This window comes from Haliaeetus albicilla, unplaced genomic scaffold (genome assembly GCF_947461875.1).
Source record: "Haliaeetus albicilla unplaced genomic scaffold, bHalAlb1.1 scaffold_82, whole genome shotgun sequence".
Classification (NCBI taxonomy): domain Eukaryota; kingdom Metazoa; phylum Chordata; class Aves; order Accipitriformes; family Accipitridae; genus Haliaeetus; species Haliaeetus albicilla.
This window is the reverse complement of record NW_027212555.1, coordinates 330,111-344,841: the sequence shown is the minus strand read 5'-3', so window position 1 is coordinate 344,841 and position 14,731 is coordinate 330,111. Positions and strand designations below refer to the sequence as shown.

At 55.4% G+C, this 14,731-nt stretch overlaps 1 long non-coding RNA gene across 1 annotated transcript in view; it reads left to right on the top strand.

The window, feature by feature from the left end:
• Positions 1 to 11,917, top strand: part of LOC138684370 (uncharacterized) — a 50,220-nt gene extending 38,303 nt beyond the window's left edge. The window contains exon 3 of the long non-coding RNA XR_011323659.1: positions 11,121 to 11,917. This is a non-coding gene — a long non-coding RNA (uncharacterized lncRNA). The remainder of the gene's footprint in view (positions 1 to 11,120) is intronic.
• The last annotated feature ends 2,814 nt before the right edge of the window (positions 11,918 to 14,731 follow it).

Below are 14,731 nucleotides of genomic sequence, written 5' to 3'. Positions count from 1 at the left end.
AACTCTGCAGAAGAACATTGCTGCTGTGGCAGAAGGTGCTTCAGAGGTAGGAGACAGCTGGAGCCCGCACGGGCAGCGTTTGGAGGGGGCCAAGGGAAAAGGTGCTGGGGAAAGAAGGATGTGTTTCTGCATATGGTGACCTCTGTGGGATTGTGCTTGTTGTCACAGGGTCATTTACTGTGTTGTTTCAAGGGTGGGGTCTTCGTGCTTTTAGTCGGTTAGGAAACCAGCGGTACTTGGGCTTACATTTCACCTCTTGTTTTTTCTTTCATACTGTCTGCGCAGAGAAAGCGCAGGCTGGATTTAAACTGGGGCTGCTGTTTTCTTCTCCTGGAGATTGGTGAAACTTTCCTTGAACAGAGAGCAAAAGGAATTTGTTGGAGCTTTTGCAATAGCAGTGATGCGTCAAGGTTAGAAAAAGTCTAACCATGCATGAGGCTCCAGGGTCTGGTGGTACAGGAGAAAAAAGTTTGCCTGAAAATCAAAACTGTTGTCTCTAGAGTGCAGGAATGCATTTTCCTTTTGACTGTCGTGGGAAATGCAAAGCCAGGAACTGGCCCAGCAGTAAACTGATTTGGGGCTTGATTTCTTCACCCTTACACTGAGCACCTTATTTCAGAGGGCCTATTCGTGAAAGCAGCAGTAGTGCTCACGCAGGAGGATGCTGTTCTGTTCAGTAGAGGGGGCAGAACCATCCCTTCTGAGGCTGCTTGAGCTACTGCTTGCTTTGGAAAGCAGCACAGCAACCTTCCTTCCCCTCTGCTATTTTCTTTGTGGGATTTATTTATTAAAAGTGAACCGAAGGATGTGCTGTGAACACCAGATTAACATGGCTATGCAAACGAAGACCCCTGGTATTTGATAACTTACTGAGTGAGTGTGATTGCCTGGTCACCAGCTGTTAGAGTGAATCCTGGTGGAGAACAGGCAAAGGGGAAAGTCATCACTAGATTAAATAAGAAAAAAGCAAATAAAACCATCAATAACTCGCTAACAAAATACTTACCTCCCTGTCATCCTCAGGAATCCATTTCTTGTAGTTCTGCAATTCCCTGTTTTCTCTAGCTGAAGAAATGGTGTCATTATATTAAAAAAAATGCTGAAAGGATATATCCATTAAATAAAATTTACATAGAATGTCTTCGTATATAATGTTTTTTTACCCAGGAATATGAAAGGTACCTTCTTCTAAAACAGCATGGTTGTAGCTTAGTTCATGTATTCCTAAATACAGCTAAGTAAGCTGTCAACTTAAAGATTTGTCTAAGTTAGTAGCATTTCTCTTAAATACAGCCTGTTAATGTTAGCATAAATGAATGGAAGGAGATAAGGAATGCTGTGCGCAACTGTGACACAAGCTATGTTCAAGTGAGACTACTAAAAGAATTAGTAGCCTCAAACAGAAAGGGGGGAATTGATAGCGTATTTCCATACATTCTGTATGGTATGTCTAAATATTTTGATGGTTTTAATATTTTGTACCAGCTGTGGAAACTGGTTTGCTGCTAGGTGACTGTAAAAGTGAGATTTGGTAAATAATTGAAGTTTGATTTCACCGGAGCTCTGATTCTTAAAGTCGCTTTCCCTCGCCGTTTTTTTAAACAATGGCTGCATCAGCCGGACGGATGGCACTGTCGAGGGGCTGCAGCTGAGCACCCCCGGTGCTGCTCCAAGCCTGGATGTCTCATCTCTCCAAGGAAGCTGCACCCAGGAGCACTCTGCCACCTGCTCTTCCAGACCCGGCGTTTCTCATTCAAACTGAGATGACCCGTCGTGTTGAGCCGCGTGCAAGTAATTTCTATAGGATTGGCTTAACATGCAGTAGCGCCGTCTGCCTGTGCACGGTTGGCTTCCACTGCTGGTCAATGGGAGTCTCTGCTGACAAATAAAAATGGAATTGAATAGAAGGGAGTTGAAAGTCAAAAGGGCCCTGTAATAATTTTAGAGTGCCTGAGGCACCACGCTGAAGCCCTGGCATTATAAATAAGGGTACTGTACTAGAGACTGAATTGCAATCAAAGCAGCTGTAAGAACGTGGAGTGTGCGCTGAGCTTCTTTAAGGTGCGTGGAGTTAGATTACGATCTGTAGGCAGTGCAGGCAAATCAATATTTGCTCACTGATGTATGTAGGGACCTTAAAGCCTGTGATTAGAAAGGCCGAAGGGATGTGGGGAATGTGAGATGAAGGCTCCAGAGCCAGGAGTGAGAGAGCTGTATTGGAGCAGCCCGACCCTCTGGTTGTCTCAAAATGTTTCCAGGGGCTGACTGTCCTCCCGGCTCACCACGGCTCATCTCCTGGACCATCTGCGTGATGATGTAGCCTGCTGACCTCTTGCTGCATTTCACGGTAATTACATCTACCTAAAATACTAAAAAAACCAAACAAACCCCTGTTTATGAATAAGGTTGGTGGGAGGATGGGAAGAATCCGAATGTCCTGGCTGAGCTCACTGATCCTGACATAAACTGGAGTAAATCCAGTACTGTCACTGGGCCCGTGAGTGTTAATAGCAGCTCATGGCAAGTTGCACGGGCTGCCCCAGAAGGGCTGGAGCTGAGTCAGGGTCAGGCAGGGGAAGCGTAAGGGTTGGCCTTGGTGCCTGCTGAAGCTGGGCAGATGCTGTGGGCCACCCTTGGGACAGCTGGTACAATGGCATGGCTTTAATAGCTGGATGGTGAGGTGTGATGGCAGGGAGGAGAGCGAGCGCTTCTTGAGTTGGGACTCACTGTCTGATTTCAAGTGCTGGTGGCTGAATTTACCAGCTCAATGCATTTATTCCCTTATAACCCTCTCAGCCACCATGGGCTGCGTGTGTCCTGCTTTGTGCCATGTGCAGGATGACAGTCCCTTTTTCTGCAAAGATGAATGGGCTTGGGAAGAACACCAGTTAAAGGGTGCCACATACTGCTGCGTTTTGGGTGCAGACATACCCACAAATCTTGCTCCCACCAAATTGCAGCATGCAGGGAGAGTTTTACTGGTAAACGGGTGTAAATCTTCAAGCCCCCAAGCTGAAATGTACCATTTGATAAAGTTTCCAGGCACTTTCTGGCTGGTGCAGTGTTTTGGTTTTTTTTTTTTTTTCCTTCTGATTTTTTCTCCCCCCTTCATGGTCTTGCAGCTGCCCAAGGTGCAGCCAGACAAGTGGAGGAGGGTCCCTGCCTGGCCTGCAGCTCCCTCCCTCGCCATTCTTGGGGTGATTTGGGGTTATTTTGCTGTGTCAGTGAGGCAAAGCTGGGCTCTCCGGGGCTGAGGTCAGTGGGACCCGAGGAAGGCCATGATCGTCTTGAGGCTTTGAAGGGCTTTGCACCGAGCCCTGTCCCCGCTGGAGGGGACGCTGGTGGTGTTCAAGATGAAGGCCTTGCAGCCCTTGCTGTCGTGTGTGCCCGTGTCCCCCCCGGCCCCCGAGGTCTGTCCTTGTCGCAGGGGCTCTGTGCTGCTTTCTGCGTGGGGCCGTGTCCGTGAGTCCTGCAGGGAGCTGTCTGTCCTGGCTTCCCCACCAAAGGGCTGCTCCCCCTGGGGAAGGGGAGAGGGGAGTCGTCCGCATCCCGCCCCACCGTTGCCTGCCCTGCTGGTGGTGACTCGGCCCTGGGGGTGGCTCGGTTCCCCTCGGGGCTTTCCCCGGCTCGGATCTGGGGCTCAGCGGGGCTTTTGCACCTCTTGGGTGCTGTTTCTTGGTGCCCCCTGCTCTCCCTCCCCCTCCCACACAGGCATGGAGCGGTTCTGGAGAAGGAGCTTTTAATTGAAAAGACAAGAGGAAAGGTCCCATCCAAGCTGGTCTAACCCCTCCCTACCCCCCTCCCCGGCGCCCCCTTCAACAAGTACCCCCCCTCCTCTCCCACCCCCCACTCCCCCCATCTCCATCCCTCTCACCCCTGTCTAATCCCCGCCCCCCCCTCACACCCCCACGTTGGCCGCAAGAGCCCTGCGCTTGCTGGGTGGCATTGGCAAGGAGCTCTGCGCCTGCCTCTTCCTCCGCTTGCCTGCCGTGGCAGGTGGGGATGGTGGCAGGTCCATCCCCGCATCCTGCCACGGCTCCTGGGGCTCCATCCCGCCGCCGTTGACTATTTTGAGGCTCAGCATGGCGTCGCTGAGCTCGGGGATGCAGTAGTCAGGGGTGAGCATCTCCTCAGGCAGCGAGAGCGAGCTGAAGTCGCGGTGGGGGGTGGCTGCGCCGGTGCCGCCAGCGTCCCCAGGCATGGGGCTGCTGCTGGGAGCATGCTGGCTGACCGCCAGCCCGCCCAGGGAGCAATCAAAGAGCATTAGGGCCTCTTGGAGAGCCACTTTCTCAGCCACAGCAAGGGCATCTCCAAGGGCTTGGCTGGGGGGGACGTCGCTCCCCGGGGGGATGTCGCTGCCCGGGGGTGCCCCCGCAGGGGTGGCCGTGCTGGAGATGTTGATCTTCGCCAGCTGCCCCTCGATGTGCTGGTAGCCGTGGATGGCTGTCAGCAGCACCGGAGGGGCTGGGGCCACCCCACTCCTCTGATTTTTGTAGGGTGCGAGGTATCGTGGTTGGCCCTGGGGTGTCCCTGGGGCTGCCCAGGCCAGGGGGGCCCCGCAGCCCCCGGGACCCCACAGGGCAGCACCCGGCAGAGAAGCGGCGCCTTGGCCGAGCGTGGCGGTGGCCGGCGGAGGCAGGTGGGTGGTTGTCCACTGGATGCGGAAGACGCGGGGGTCGAAGAGGCAGCCACATGGAGCCCTCTGCAGCCCTGTGTGGGTGAGGGGGAGCCGTGCTGGGGCGGGGAGACTCTCCAGGGGCACCCGCCGAGCCGGCCCCGATGGCCGACATCCCCCAGCTCTGGGCCAGGGGCGTGGGGAGCTTGTGGCCGGGGCGATCCCCACGGGGTGAGCTGCTGTGCTGGTGGGACGGGGTTGCAAATCGGGGAGGAGACTTGCATCTAGGAGGTGAAACGGGAGAGGTGGCCCCAAATATTTGGGGAATTCTCTGCAGATGGGCTTTCCTGGGCACGCGCCGCCCGGGCGAGGGCAAGGATGCTCACCGGGGCTTGCTGAACCCCCATGTGAAAAGTGCCGGGGGAAGGGGTGTGATGGGGATGGGGAAGGTGCCAGAGCAGACTGGGGTGCCATACCTGCTGGTGGTGCCTGGGGGGCCTGGGGTGGCCGGGCTGCAGGGAAGGGCTGCTCCCGCGCGGGCAGGCGGCACAGGTTGGCTGAGCCTAAGAGAGAGAGGAGCGATGGCCGGCGGTCACCTCTGCTCTTGCCCCCCAAGAGCATCCCTGGGCTGCAGGGGTTGGGGTTGAGGTCGGTCCCTACCTTGAGGGTAGAAGGTTTTGGGGAGCGTGAATGTCTGGAAAAGCTGGGGCGCCGGGGGGCCCCAGGGCCCAGGCAGTGGGAGCTGCACTGGTGGCCGCGCCATGGTCCCTTCTGGCTGTTGGCTGCCAAGGACTCTTTGGCGTCTCCCTGGAAGGAATGCGGGGGCTCCCTGTGTTCCACCCCACCCCCAAGAGCCTCCCCAGCTCCTCCTGGGGAGGGAAAGGGTTAAGTGAGGCTGGGGTGCCCCCGGGGCCTACAGGCGGCTCTCAGGGTCTGCGGGTGCAAATCCTCTTTGCTTTCAACAGTATTTTTCCGGTGGGGGAAGAAGAACAAGTTGATTCAGCCGAGCCGAGCGGGGACCAAGCTGCAGCCGCAGCCTCCTTGCGCCAGATGGCAAATGCGTTTGCGACTGTTGCCCGTGCTTCTGTTCGCTGCGTTGACCGGAGCGAGGCAGAAATAGGAAAAAGGACCTCGAGGGCGCGAAGGAAGGTCACGCGGTGTCGCTCGGTGGCACGCTTTCCCCCAGCCCTCGCTCCAGTAGTGCTGTCAGGTCTTTTAGTCTCCTGATGGGAAAAGCAGCAGCTCTGGATCCCCCTCGGAGGGGGCGGCGCTTTCCCTGGGTGCGTGACACCCAGGAGGAGACGGTACCCGCCGCCGCGTGCTCCCAGAAAAGGACTGGATTCTGCCCAACGTCCGGTGTCGGGGCGCTGGGGCTGTTTGCGCTCTACGGGACCCCAGGGATGGGGTTAGTACATCCCCTCCTCGTGCTTGGAGGATTCGGCACTAGCAAGGACCCCCTGGTACCAAGGACACAGGCCTCTCGCTCCCGCTGTGTGAACAGTGTGTGGCCTGGGGGAGTCGGGACAACTGCCGTGAACCGGAGGCCAAAGATCTCTCCTGGCCTGTATCCTGTTAATTAAAGAGATGGCGCTCTGTTGGTGAGGCACCTCTGGCTGCAAGATTGTGCAAGGCCATCTGCTGCGTAACTTGTGGCAGGGACCGATGCTGGGGGCGTGAAGGCAAGCGCGCTTCTAAAACCATAAAACTCCGTTTCATTTCAGAGCGCAGCTGAGCCACCCCGCTCCTCAACACTCTGCCATCTGCACCGCTGTGGCTGGGACCGGGCAGTGCTGCACATCCCAAAGGCCACCAAGTCACACCCGTGTCCCTGCTGCTTTGCCGGGAGCTTCTACGATGCGAGCGATGTTCTGGGGGCTGATCTCTTGGACTGCAGCTACTCTGTCCCTGACCGGCAGCTGGTCAGGAGGGTTGCGTCCCAGGTGGAATTCCACCTCTCTGACGAGAACCTGGCCAAGGATGCTTTCCTCCTGAAACATGTCCAGAAGAACAAGATGGGCTTCGTCAGCATCAAACTGCTGACGCCCTTGAAGAAGGTAGGCAGCCCGTTGCGTTGGCCAGCCGGGGTGGGAAGTGGCCTCCACGTGGAGGATGCCTGGGTGTCTGGGTGTGCTCTGGCTGTCTGCGGTGAGGTGCTCGGGGAGGACCAGGCTCTGCTCAGGCTGCCTGTGTCCCGGCAAAGCGCTGGTGGTGCAGAGCTGGGCCCTGCTGTCTGCCTTCAACGTGCTGCAGCAGTTCTCCACCCAGGGAGGGTGGCTGGGGAAGCGGTGAGGGGTCCTCAAACCCCAAGCCCAGGGCTGGGTTCACCTCTTCTGCCCGTGGTTCCCCCAGGCTGCTTTGAGAGAGGAGAGCTCGTCCTCCGGCGCTGAGGCTCCTTTACATTTGGGTTTGGGGCTTTCTCTTTTCTTTTGTTTTTCATCACGACTAGATGAATGAGCAGCGCAGTTTATTAACGCAACGGTACAGGTGCTTTTGGATTGCCCGTGATAAATAGACTGTCTGCAAAGCACGTGCAGGTGACAATACCATTGCCTACAAGCGCGTTAAATGATGAAAGAAAAGAGCTCTAAAGAATTCTAAGTTTCCCGGGGAAGCACTCAGTACAGCCGAGTGTTCAAATCTCACACAATAGGCAACCCTATGGCGGGGGGGAGAGAGGCTCAGCCCATCGACTGATCCCAGAAGTCAGCAATGTCCTCCCGACTTGTCTGTGATGGTGTCTTCCCTGACATTTCTCCTCTCTTAAGCCCTTTTATGTTTTCTGAGTTTTTCGGTGGAGCTTGAGTGACTCTAGTCATACATACCTTTCCTTTGATTGGTATAAAGTTCTCTCACTTTGCTTTTAAAGGTGTATGCTAGAGAAAATTCAGAGCGCGTGCTCAGTGGGGGGGTGGTCGCACCTTGGAGGTGGGTAACTTTGGGGGTGGAGGTGTGTTTTGGTGTTGTAATGAGCAAAGTTCACCCAAAGGACCTGCTGTTGCGTGTGAGTACCCCAGAACTGGGCACGTGTGATAGAAACCAGAAGTGTAGGGCATTAGCTCAACAGAACCCCCATTGTGTTACCTCCTTGCTTCAGTGGATTCAATGCAGGGAGCAAGCGTTCTCGTTCCGATCGTTCCGGTTCCCTATCCCTGCGATCACAGAGCCTGGCCACGGGGTCTCGGCTCCGCTCCACCCTCCGTGTTCCTTTTCAGAGTCAGCGTACCAAGCTCCCCTGGTGTTGCTGACGTCTAAAGTTGCAGGTCACGTTGCTTAGGGAGCTACCACGGAACCGATTCTTTACGTGTGCACTGCGTTCCTCCCTGGAGGTTCACCTTCCCTTGGGGGAGGGGGGGGGTCCAGGGGCGTGTGTCATACCGACAGGTCACCTCCATCCAGCAATCATTCCACGGGCTGTGGCTGTGCCCGGGAGGCCCGGGGGTCTCTCCCTGCCCTTGGCGGCCATGCCCTGGGCCCAGCTGCTGGGTGTCCCTGGCGCCTGCTCTGCCACTCGGCTCACAAGGAGAAGCCTGGTGCTGTTCCTCTTCTCTCGGGCCATGGCAGGAACCAAGCGTGCAGCGCAGAGACCGCCCCTATTAGCCGTCCCCTCTCTGCGCCAGAGCTAAAGCCTATGCAGCCCCGCAGCCAGGAGGAGCAGGGACTTGATGTGGCTGGACACAACCCCTTTTCGTGGGGCGTAAGGGGGGTGATTTCGGCAGCCGCAGCCTGGAGGCAAGCCAAAGTGTAACCAGAGCCATAGGTTGGGATGGTGGGTGCCAAGAGCCCGCCACGGAAGTAAGCCAGGCTTTGAGAAACAAGTGCGCGGAGGTGACCCCGGTGTGGTGGAAGGAAAGGTTGGTCGTATTCAGACGTGGACCATTTGGATCCATGACCAAAGCCCAGCCAGGCAAAGGACAGACAGCTCTTCCAAACTGTCAAAATAGCCCATTGCTGCTATTGCCGTCACATCCCCTTGTCCCACTGAAACCCAGCTGCGCAGCCTTTCTATTAAACACGCGCGTTGGCCGTGTTTGTATGGGATACCAAAGGCGCTTCAGCCATGGGTGAAACTTCCACAGCTCACCTGTGACTTGAACCTTTCTGAGAGTTCTTTGCCTACCTCGGTTTGTGGGAAGATGTTCGGATCTTACCTCAAACCCTGGCAAGTCTCCTTTTCCTCTAGGATTTAGTATTTTGAGTACTGAGAGATTAAGAGAGGTAGTCTCCTTGCCATTTTGTGCGTTGGTGCCAAAATGGATCTGTACCTTCAGACTATGTAAATAAGGGCATGTAGGCCACAGACATTCCTTTGGTTGTGGTGATGCCAGAGGTGAAAGACAGGGGTTTGGTTCCCTCTGCAGGAACTCTGCAGAGATGTAGAGAGCATGCACGGTTTCCTCACCGTTCCTTACCAAGGCACCAAGGGACACTTGCTACCACGCTGTCAGGGGAGGTTCGGACTTGACATGAGGAGACATTTCTTTGCCAAGAGGGTGGTCACACCCTGAAACAGGCTTCCTGGAGAGGTGGTGGATGCCCCGTGCCTGTCAGTGTTGAAGAGGCATTTGGACAATGCCCTTAATACCATGCTTGAACTTTTGGTCAGCCCTGAAACGGTCAGGTAATCGGACTAGATGATGGTTGTAGGTTTCTTCCAGCTGAACTGTTCCATTCTATTCTGTTCTGTTCTACTCTGCTCTGTTCCCTGTGCTCACCATAAGTCAAATACCAACGAGACTGTTATTTGCCTGAAACGCCAGGGGGGTTTCAGCTCCAAAACCACTTTGAAGGACACATAACACAAAGGTTGCAAGTGGAAACAGGCTATTATTTTTATTTTTCTGAGTCTGTTTCAGAGCTGATGCTCACAAGCCTTAACACAATGTGCCTGTGTAGCCAGGAGCAGGCTGATGCATTCTTCAGTTGAGCTTGAGAAAACATCCTTTGCATCCTGGCAAAGGCAAGTCCCAGAGCTACAGAAAGTAGCAGGAGGAATACAGGCCAAGCAGTCCCTGTTTCCTGAAGAGTGAGAACGTGCAGAATGAGGATCAGGACCGACCACACACAAAAGAAGAAGAAGGAGGAGGAGGAGGAGGTGTGTGGTACCGTGGGGTATTTTCCAAAGTATGACAGGTAGAGGTGAAAAGCGTATTTTTGCGTTCGGCAACTTGCTCCGCCGCTGTGCTTCTTGGCCAACGATGCACAAAAGGCGCTCTCGTGCCGGCCCTGCGCTTGATTTGCGTGCAGGGAGAGGTGAAAAGTGGCAGCTCCTGATGGGGCAGCAAGCCTGGAGCCCTTCCAAGCACAGGCTGTTTTGCCCAAGCCATAAGCCCTGGGGAAATGGAGCTAAGGGAAGAGCAGAGCTCGCTCCCGCTCCCGCTCCAGACTTGCACTGGGCAAGAGAGCCCGAGAGAGGCAGGGCACGAGCGGTGCCTTGGAGGTGCAAGAGCAGCAGGCAGGGAGCTAGGCGAAAGGGCCCAGAGGAGCCCTGACAAGGGGCTGTGCTCAGTGCTACAGAGGACAAGAAGCAACCCCCGGGAGCATCCCTTGGAGCCCGGCCTGGGAGTCCGAAAGCTTCCTCCCCCCGGATGCGGGGCACGAGGGCCACCTTCGTGGAGCACGAGCAGCGGGCACCTAGCCACAACGGCCCAAAGGAGCCCTGGCGAGGGGCCGTGCTCAGTGCTGCAGAGGAAGGCAAAAAACCCCCGGGGACACTTGCTAGCCCACCGTGGGGGAAAAAAAGCCTTCCTCCCCCTAGCTGCAGGGCACGAGAGGCCATCTTCGTGGTGCACGAGCAGCAGGCAGTAACCTAGCCAAAACGGACCGGAGGAGCCCTGGCAAGTGGTCCTGCTCAGTGCTGCAGAGGAAGGCAAAAAACCCCCGGGGCCCAGTGCCAATCTGCGCCGGGGGAAAATTCCTTCCTGACCCCAGAGCTGGCGATCGGCTATTCCCTGAGCACGTGAGCAAGACCTGCCTCCTGGTCCCGCAGGCTGGTCACGCCTCCCAGGGGATGCCCAGCCCCAGATTTCGTCAAGGCCGCTACCCAAGATGATTTTGCTCCTTTGGAGGAAGCTCTCCTCTTCGGGATGCACCCGAGACTCCTCCCAGGCATCTCCCAGAGTCTTTTAGCCTCTGCTTTAACTACCTAACACCTCAGGTAGCAGCCCCAGACTCTTCCAAGGAAGCTACCCAAGACGATTTTTCTCCTTTGCAGGAAGCTCTCTCCTCTGGGATCGACCCAAGACTCCTCCCAGGCATCTCCCAGAGTGTTTTGACCTCTGCGTTCGGGACCCGAGATCCCAGCTGCCTGCCCCAGACTCCTCCAAGTAAGTAGCTCAAGACATTTTTTTTCTCCTGTAGAGAAATCTCTCAACTCTGACAGCCACCTGAGACTCCTCCCAGGCATCTCCTAGAGTCTTTTGGCCTCTGCTTTACGTACCTAAGATCTCAGGTAGCAGCCCCAGACTCCTCCAGGGAAGCTACCCAAGATGATTCTTCTCTTTTGCAGGAAGCTCTCTCCTCCAGGATTGACCCAAGACTCCTCCCAGGCGTCTCCCAGAATGTTTTGACCTCTGTGTTCGGGACCGGAGATCCCAGCTACCTGCCCCAGACTTCTCCAAGTAAGTAGCTCAAGACATTTTTTTTCTCCTGTAGAGAAATCTCTCAACTCTGACAGCCACCTGAGACTCCTCCCAGGCATCTCCTAGAGTCTTTTGGCCTCTGCTTTACGTACCTAAGATCTCAGGTAGCAGCCCCAGACTCTTCCAAGGAAGCTACCCAAGATGATTCTTCTCTTTTGCAGGAAGCTCTCTCCTCCAGGATTGACCCAAGACTCCTCCCAGGCATCTCCCAGAATGTTTTGACCTCTGTGTTCGGGACCGGAGATCCCAGCTACCTGCCCCAGACTCCTCCAAGTAAGTAGCTCAAGACATTTTTTTTCTCCTGTAGAGAAATCTCTCAACTCCGACAGCCACCTGAGACTCCTCCCAGGCATCTCCTAGAGTCTTCTGTCCTCTGCTTTACCTACCTAAGGTCTCAGGTAGAAGCCCCAGACTCCTCCAAGGAAGCTACCTTTGAGGTTTTTTTCTTTTTTGGAGGAAGCTCTGCCCTCCGGGATCCCCCTGTGACTCCTTCCAGGCATCTCCTAGAGTCTTTTGGCCTTTTCTTATAAGGACCTGAGATCCCAGGTAGCAGCCCCAGACTTGTCTAATGAGGCTACCCTGGATGATTTTTCTCCTTTGGAGGAAGCTCTTTCCTCCGGGATCCACCCGAGACTCCTCCCAGGCATCTCCCAGAATCTTTTGGCCTCTGCTTTACGGACCTAAGATCCTAAGAAAAGATAGCTATGAAAAGGCCAAAAGGCTCTGGGAGATGCCTGGGAGGAGTCACAGGTGGATCCCAAAGGGGAGAGCTTCCTCCAAAAAAGAAGAAACCTCAAGGGTAGCTTCCTTTTAGGAGTCTGGGGCTGCTACCCAAGATCTTGCACGAGCAGCAGGCAGTAACCTAGCCAAAACGGACCGGAGGAGCCCTGACAAGTGGTCCTGCTCAGTGCTGCAGAGGAAGGCAAAAAACCCCCGGGGCCCAGTGCCAATCTGCGCCGGGGGAAAATTCCTTCCTGACCCCAGAGCTGGCGATCGGCTATTCCCTGAGCACGTGTGAGCAAGACCTGCCTCCTGGTCCCGCAGGCTGGTCACGCCCCCCAGGGGATGCCCAAGCCCTGTTCTCCCTGAACCTGGAGCCATCTCGGGGCTTCCGAGAGTGGCCAAGTGCCCCCGGCCTGATCGACCTTGGGGACAAGAATCCTTCCCACGCCTTCGGGCCACCAGCGGGTGCTCCAAAGCACTGGGAGCCCTGGCAACATCTCTGCATCCCACTTCTTACGGCTGCTGCCACTGGTTCCGCAGGGAGTGAGGACGGCGAGCTCTGCAGTGCTCCTCAAGAAGGCATTCCCTTGGTCTTGCCACAGCTCTCCATCCAAAAAAGCCTGATGGCCTCGGGCACCTCCAGGGCTTGGTGGTTCTTCTCGTCTCCAGCAGCCTGGTGCAGCCTCCGGTCTTCCTCCCTCAGCGCCCGGCAAGTAATTCCAGCGGCTCCTCACAGACTTCCTCTGGGATGTCTCTGGGCCGCCTGCCAGGCAGACTGGCAGTGGGACAGGGGAGGCTGCCCCTTTTATAGTGCCCCGGGGCATTGTGACTGCTGCGTTGCCGGGTGGTGGCACTGCGACACGGGGGGGTGGTGTGAGGGGGCCCCCCGTGCGCAGCGCTGCCCGCCGCCCCTCGGCCCAGCATCCTTCGGAGGAAGGCCTTTGGGGCGCCGGCCCCGGGGGCTGTGTTGCGTTACCGAGTCCAGAAGTTTGGCAGAAAATAAACCGCCTTGCGTTCCAGCTTATCCTCAGATGTCAGAGGGGCTGGGGACGGCTGGGTTTAATTTCTGAGTGATGTCCAATTCGACGCTCTAAGGGCGGTCGCGTTCAATGTGCTGAACTATCACGATGAGGGATGCCCTTAATAGCGTACTGCACTCTGGCTTAGCTGCGTTCAACGCACGAGAATGACCAGACTTAGGGAGTTTGGTTGCGCTAACAAATTATCACGACTAGATGAATGAGCAGCGCAGTTTATTAAAGCAACGGTACAGGTGCTTTTGGATTGCCCGTGATAAATAGACTGTCTGCAAAGCACGTGCAGGTGACAATACCGTTGCCTACAGGCGCGTTAAATGATGAAAGAAAAGAGCTCTAAAGAATTCTAAGTTTCCCGGGGAAGCACTCAGTACAGCCGAGTGTTCAAATCTCACACAATAGGCAACCCTATGGCGGGGGGGAGAGAGGCTCAGCCCATCGACTGATCCCAGAAGTCAGCAATGTCCTCCCGACTTGTCTGTGATGGTGTCTTCCCTGACATTTCTCCTCTCTTAAGCCCTTTTATGTTTTCTGAGTTTTTCGGTGGAGCTTGAGTGACTCTAGTCACACATACCTTTCCTTTCGTATAAAGTTCTCTCGGTTTGCTTTTAAAGGTATACGTTAGAGAAAATTCAGAGCGCGTGCTCAGTGGGGGGCGGTCGCACCTTGGAGGTGGGTAACTTTGGGGGTGGAGGTGTGTTTTGGTATTATAATGAGCAGAGTTCACCTGAAACATGTCCAGAAGAACAAGATGGGCTTCGTCAGCATCAAACTGCTGACATCCTTGAAGAAGGTAGGCAGCCCGTTGCGTTGGCCAGCCGGGGTGGGAAGTGGCCTCCACGTGGAGGATGCCTGGGTGTCTGGGTGTGCTCTGGCTGTCTGCGGTGAGGTGCTCGGGGAGGACCAGGCTCTGCTCAGGCTGCCTGTGTCCCGGCAAAGCGCTGGTGGTGCAGAGCTGGGCCCTGCTGTCTGCCTTCAACGTGCTGCAGCAGTTCTCCACCCAGGGAGGGTGGCTGGGGAAGCGGTGAGGGGTCCTCAAACCCCAAGCCCAGGGCTGGGTTCACCTCTTCTGCCCGTGGTTCCCCCAGGCTGCTCTGGGAGAGATCATGCCTTAACTAAAAAACTGCAGGGAAGCACTGGTGGTGTGATGTACAGGGAAGCTGTGTCTTCTTGCCATGGTCCGGGAGCACAGGCGACCTTCTCCCACAAATCCTGAAAGGGGGATATTGCCTTGCCATGACCTCAGGTTGATGGGGTTGCAGCCTGCCTCGATGATGGGTTTAGGGTGGTCCCTGCCTGGGGAGACTCACAGTGACACAGTGGCCCCCTCTGTCCCTCAGGTGAAATACCTGACGCATGACTGGTGGCTGACGCTTTACACCCTGCAGTTCTCAGAGCTGCTGGAGGTGAACAAGGAGGGCACCAAAGTGAGGCGGTGGGTGATAGCATATGTCCATACATTCTGTATGGTATGTCTAAATATTTGTTGGTTTTAATATTTTGTACCAGCCGTGGAAACTGGTTTGCTGCTAGGTGACTGTAAAAGTGAGATTTGGTAAATAATTATTAGAAATCTTATACTAACACTATGATTGAAAAAAGAGACAGAAGTGTAGCCAAGTAATTAACTAGTAGAGGTAGTTACTCCTAAGTTTTACAGTTCTTTGCTCTTATGACTGGATGTTCCTGTACATTAGATAAGATTAATATTGAAACTG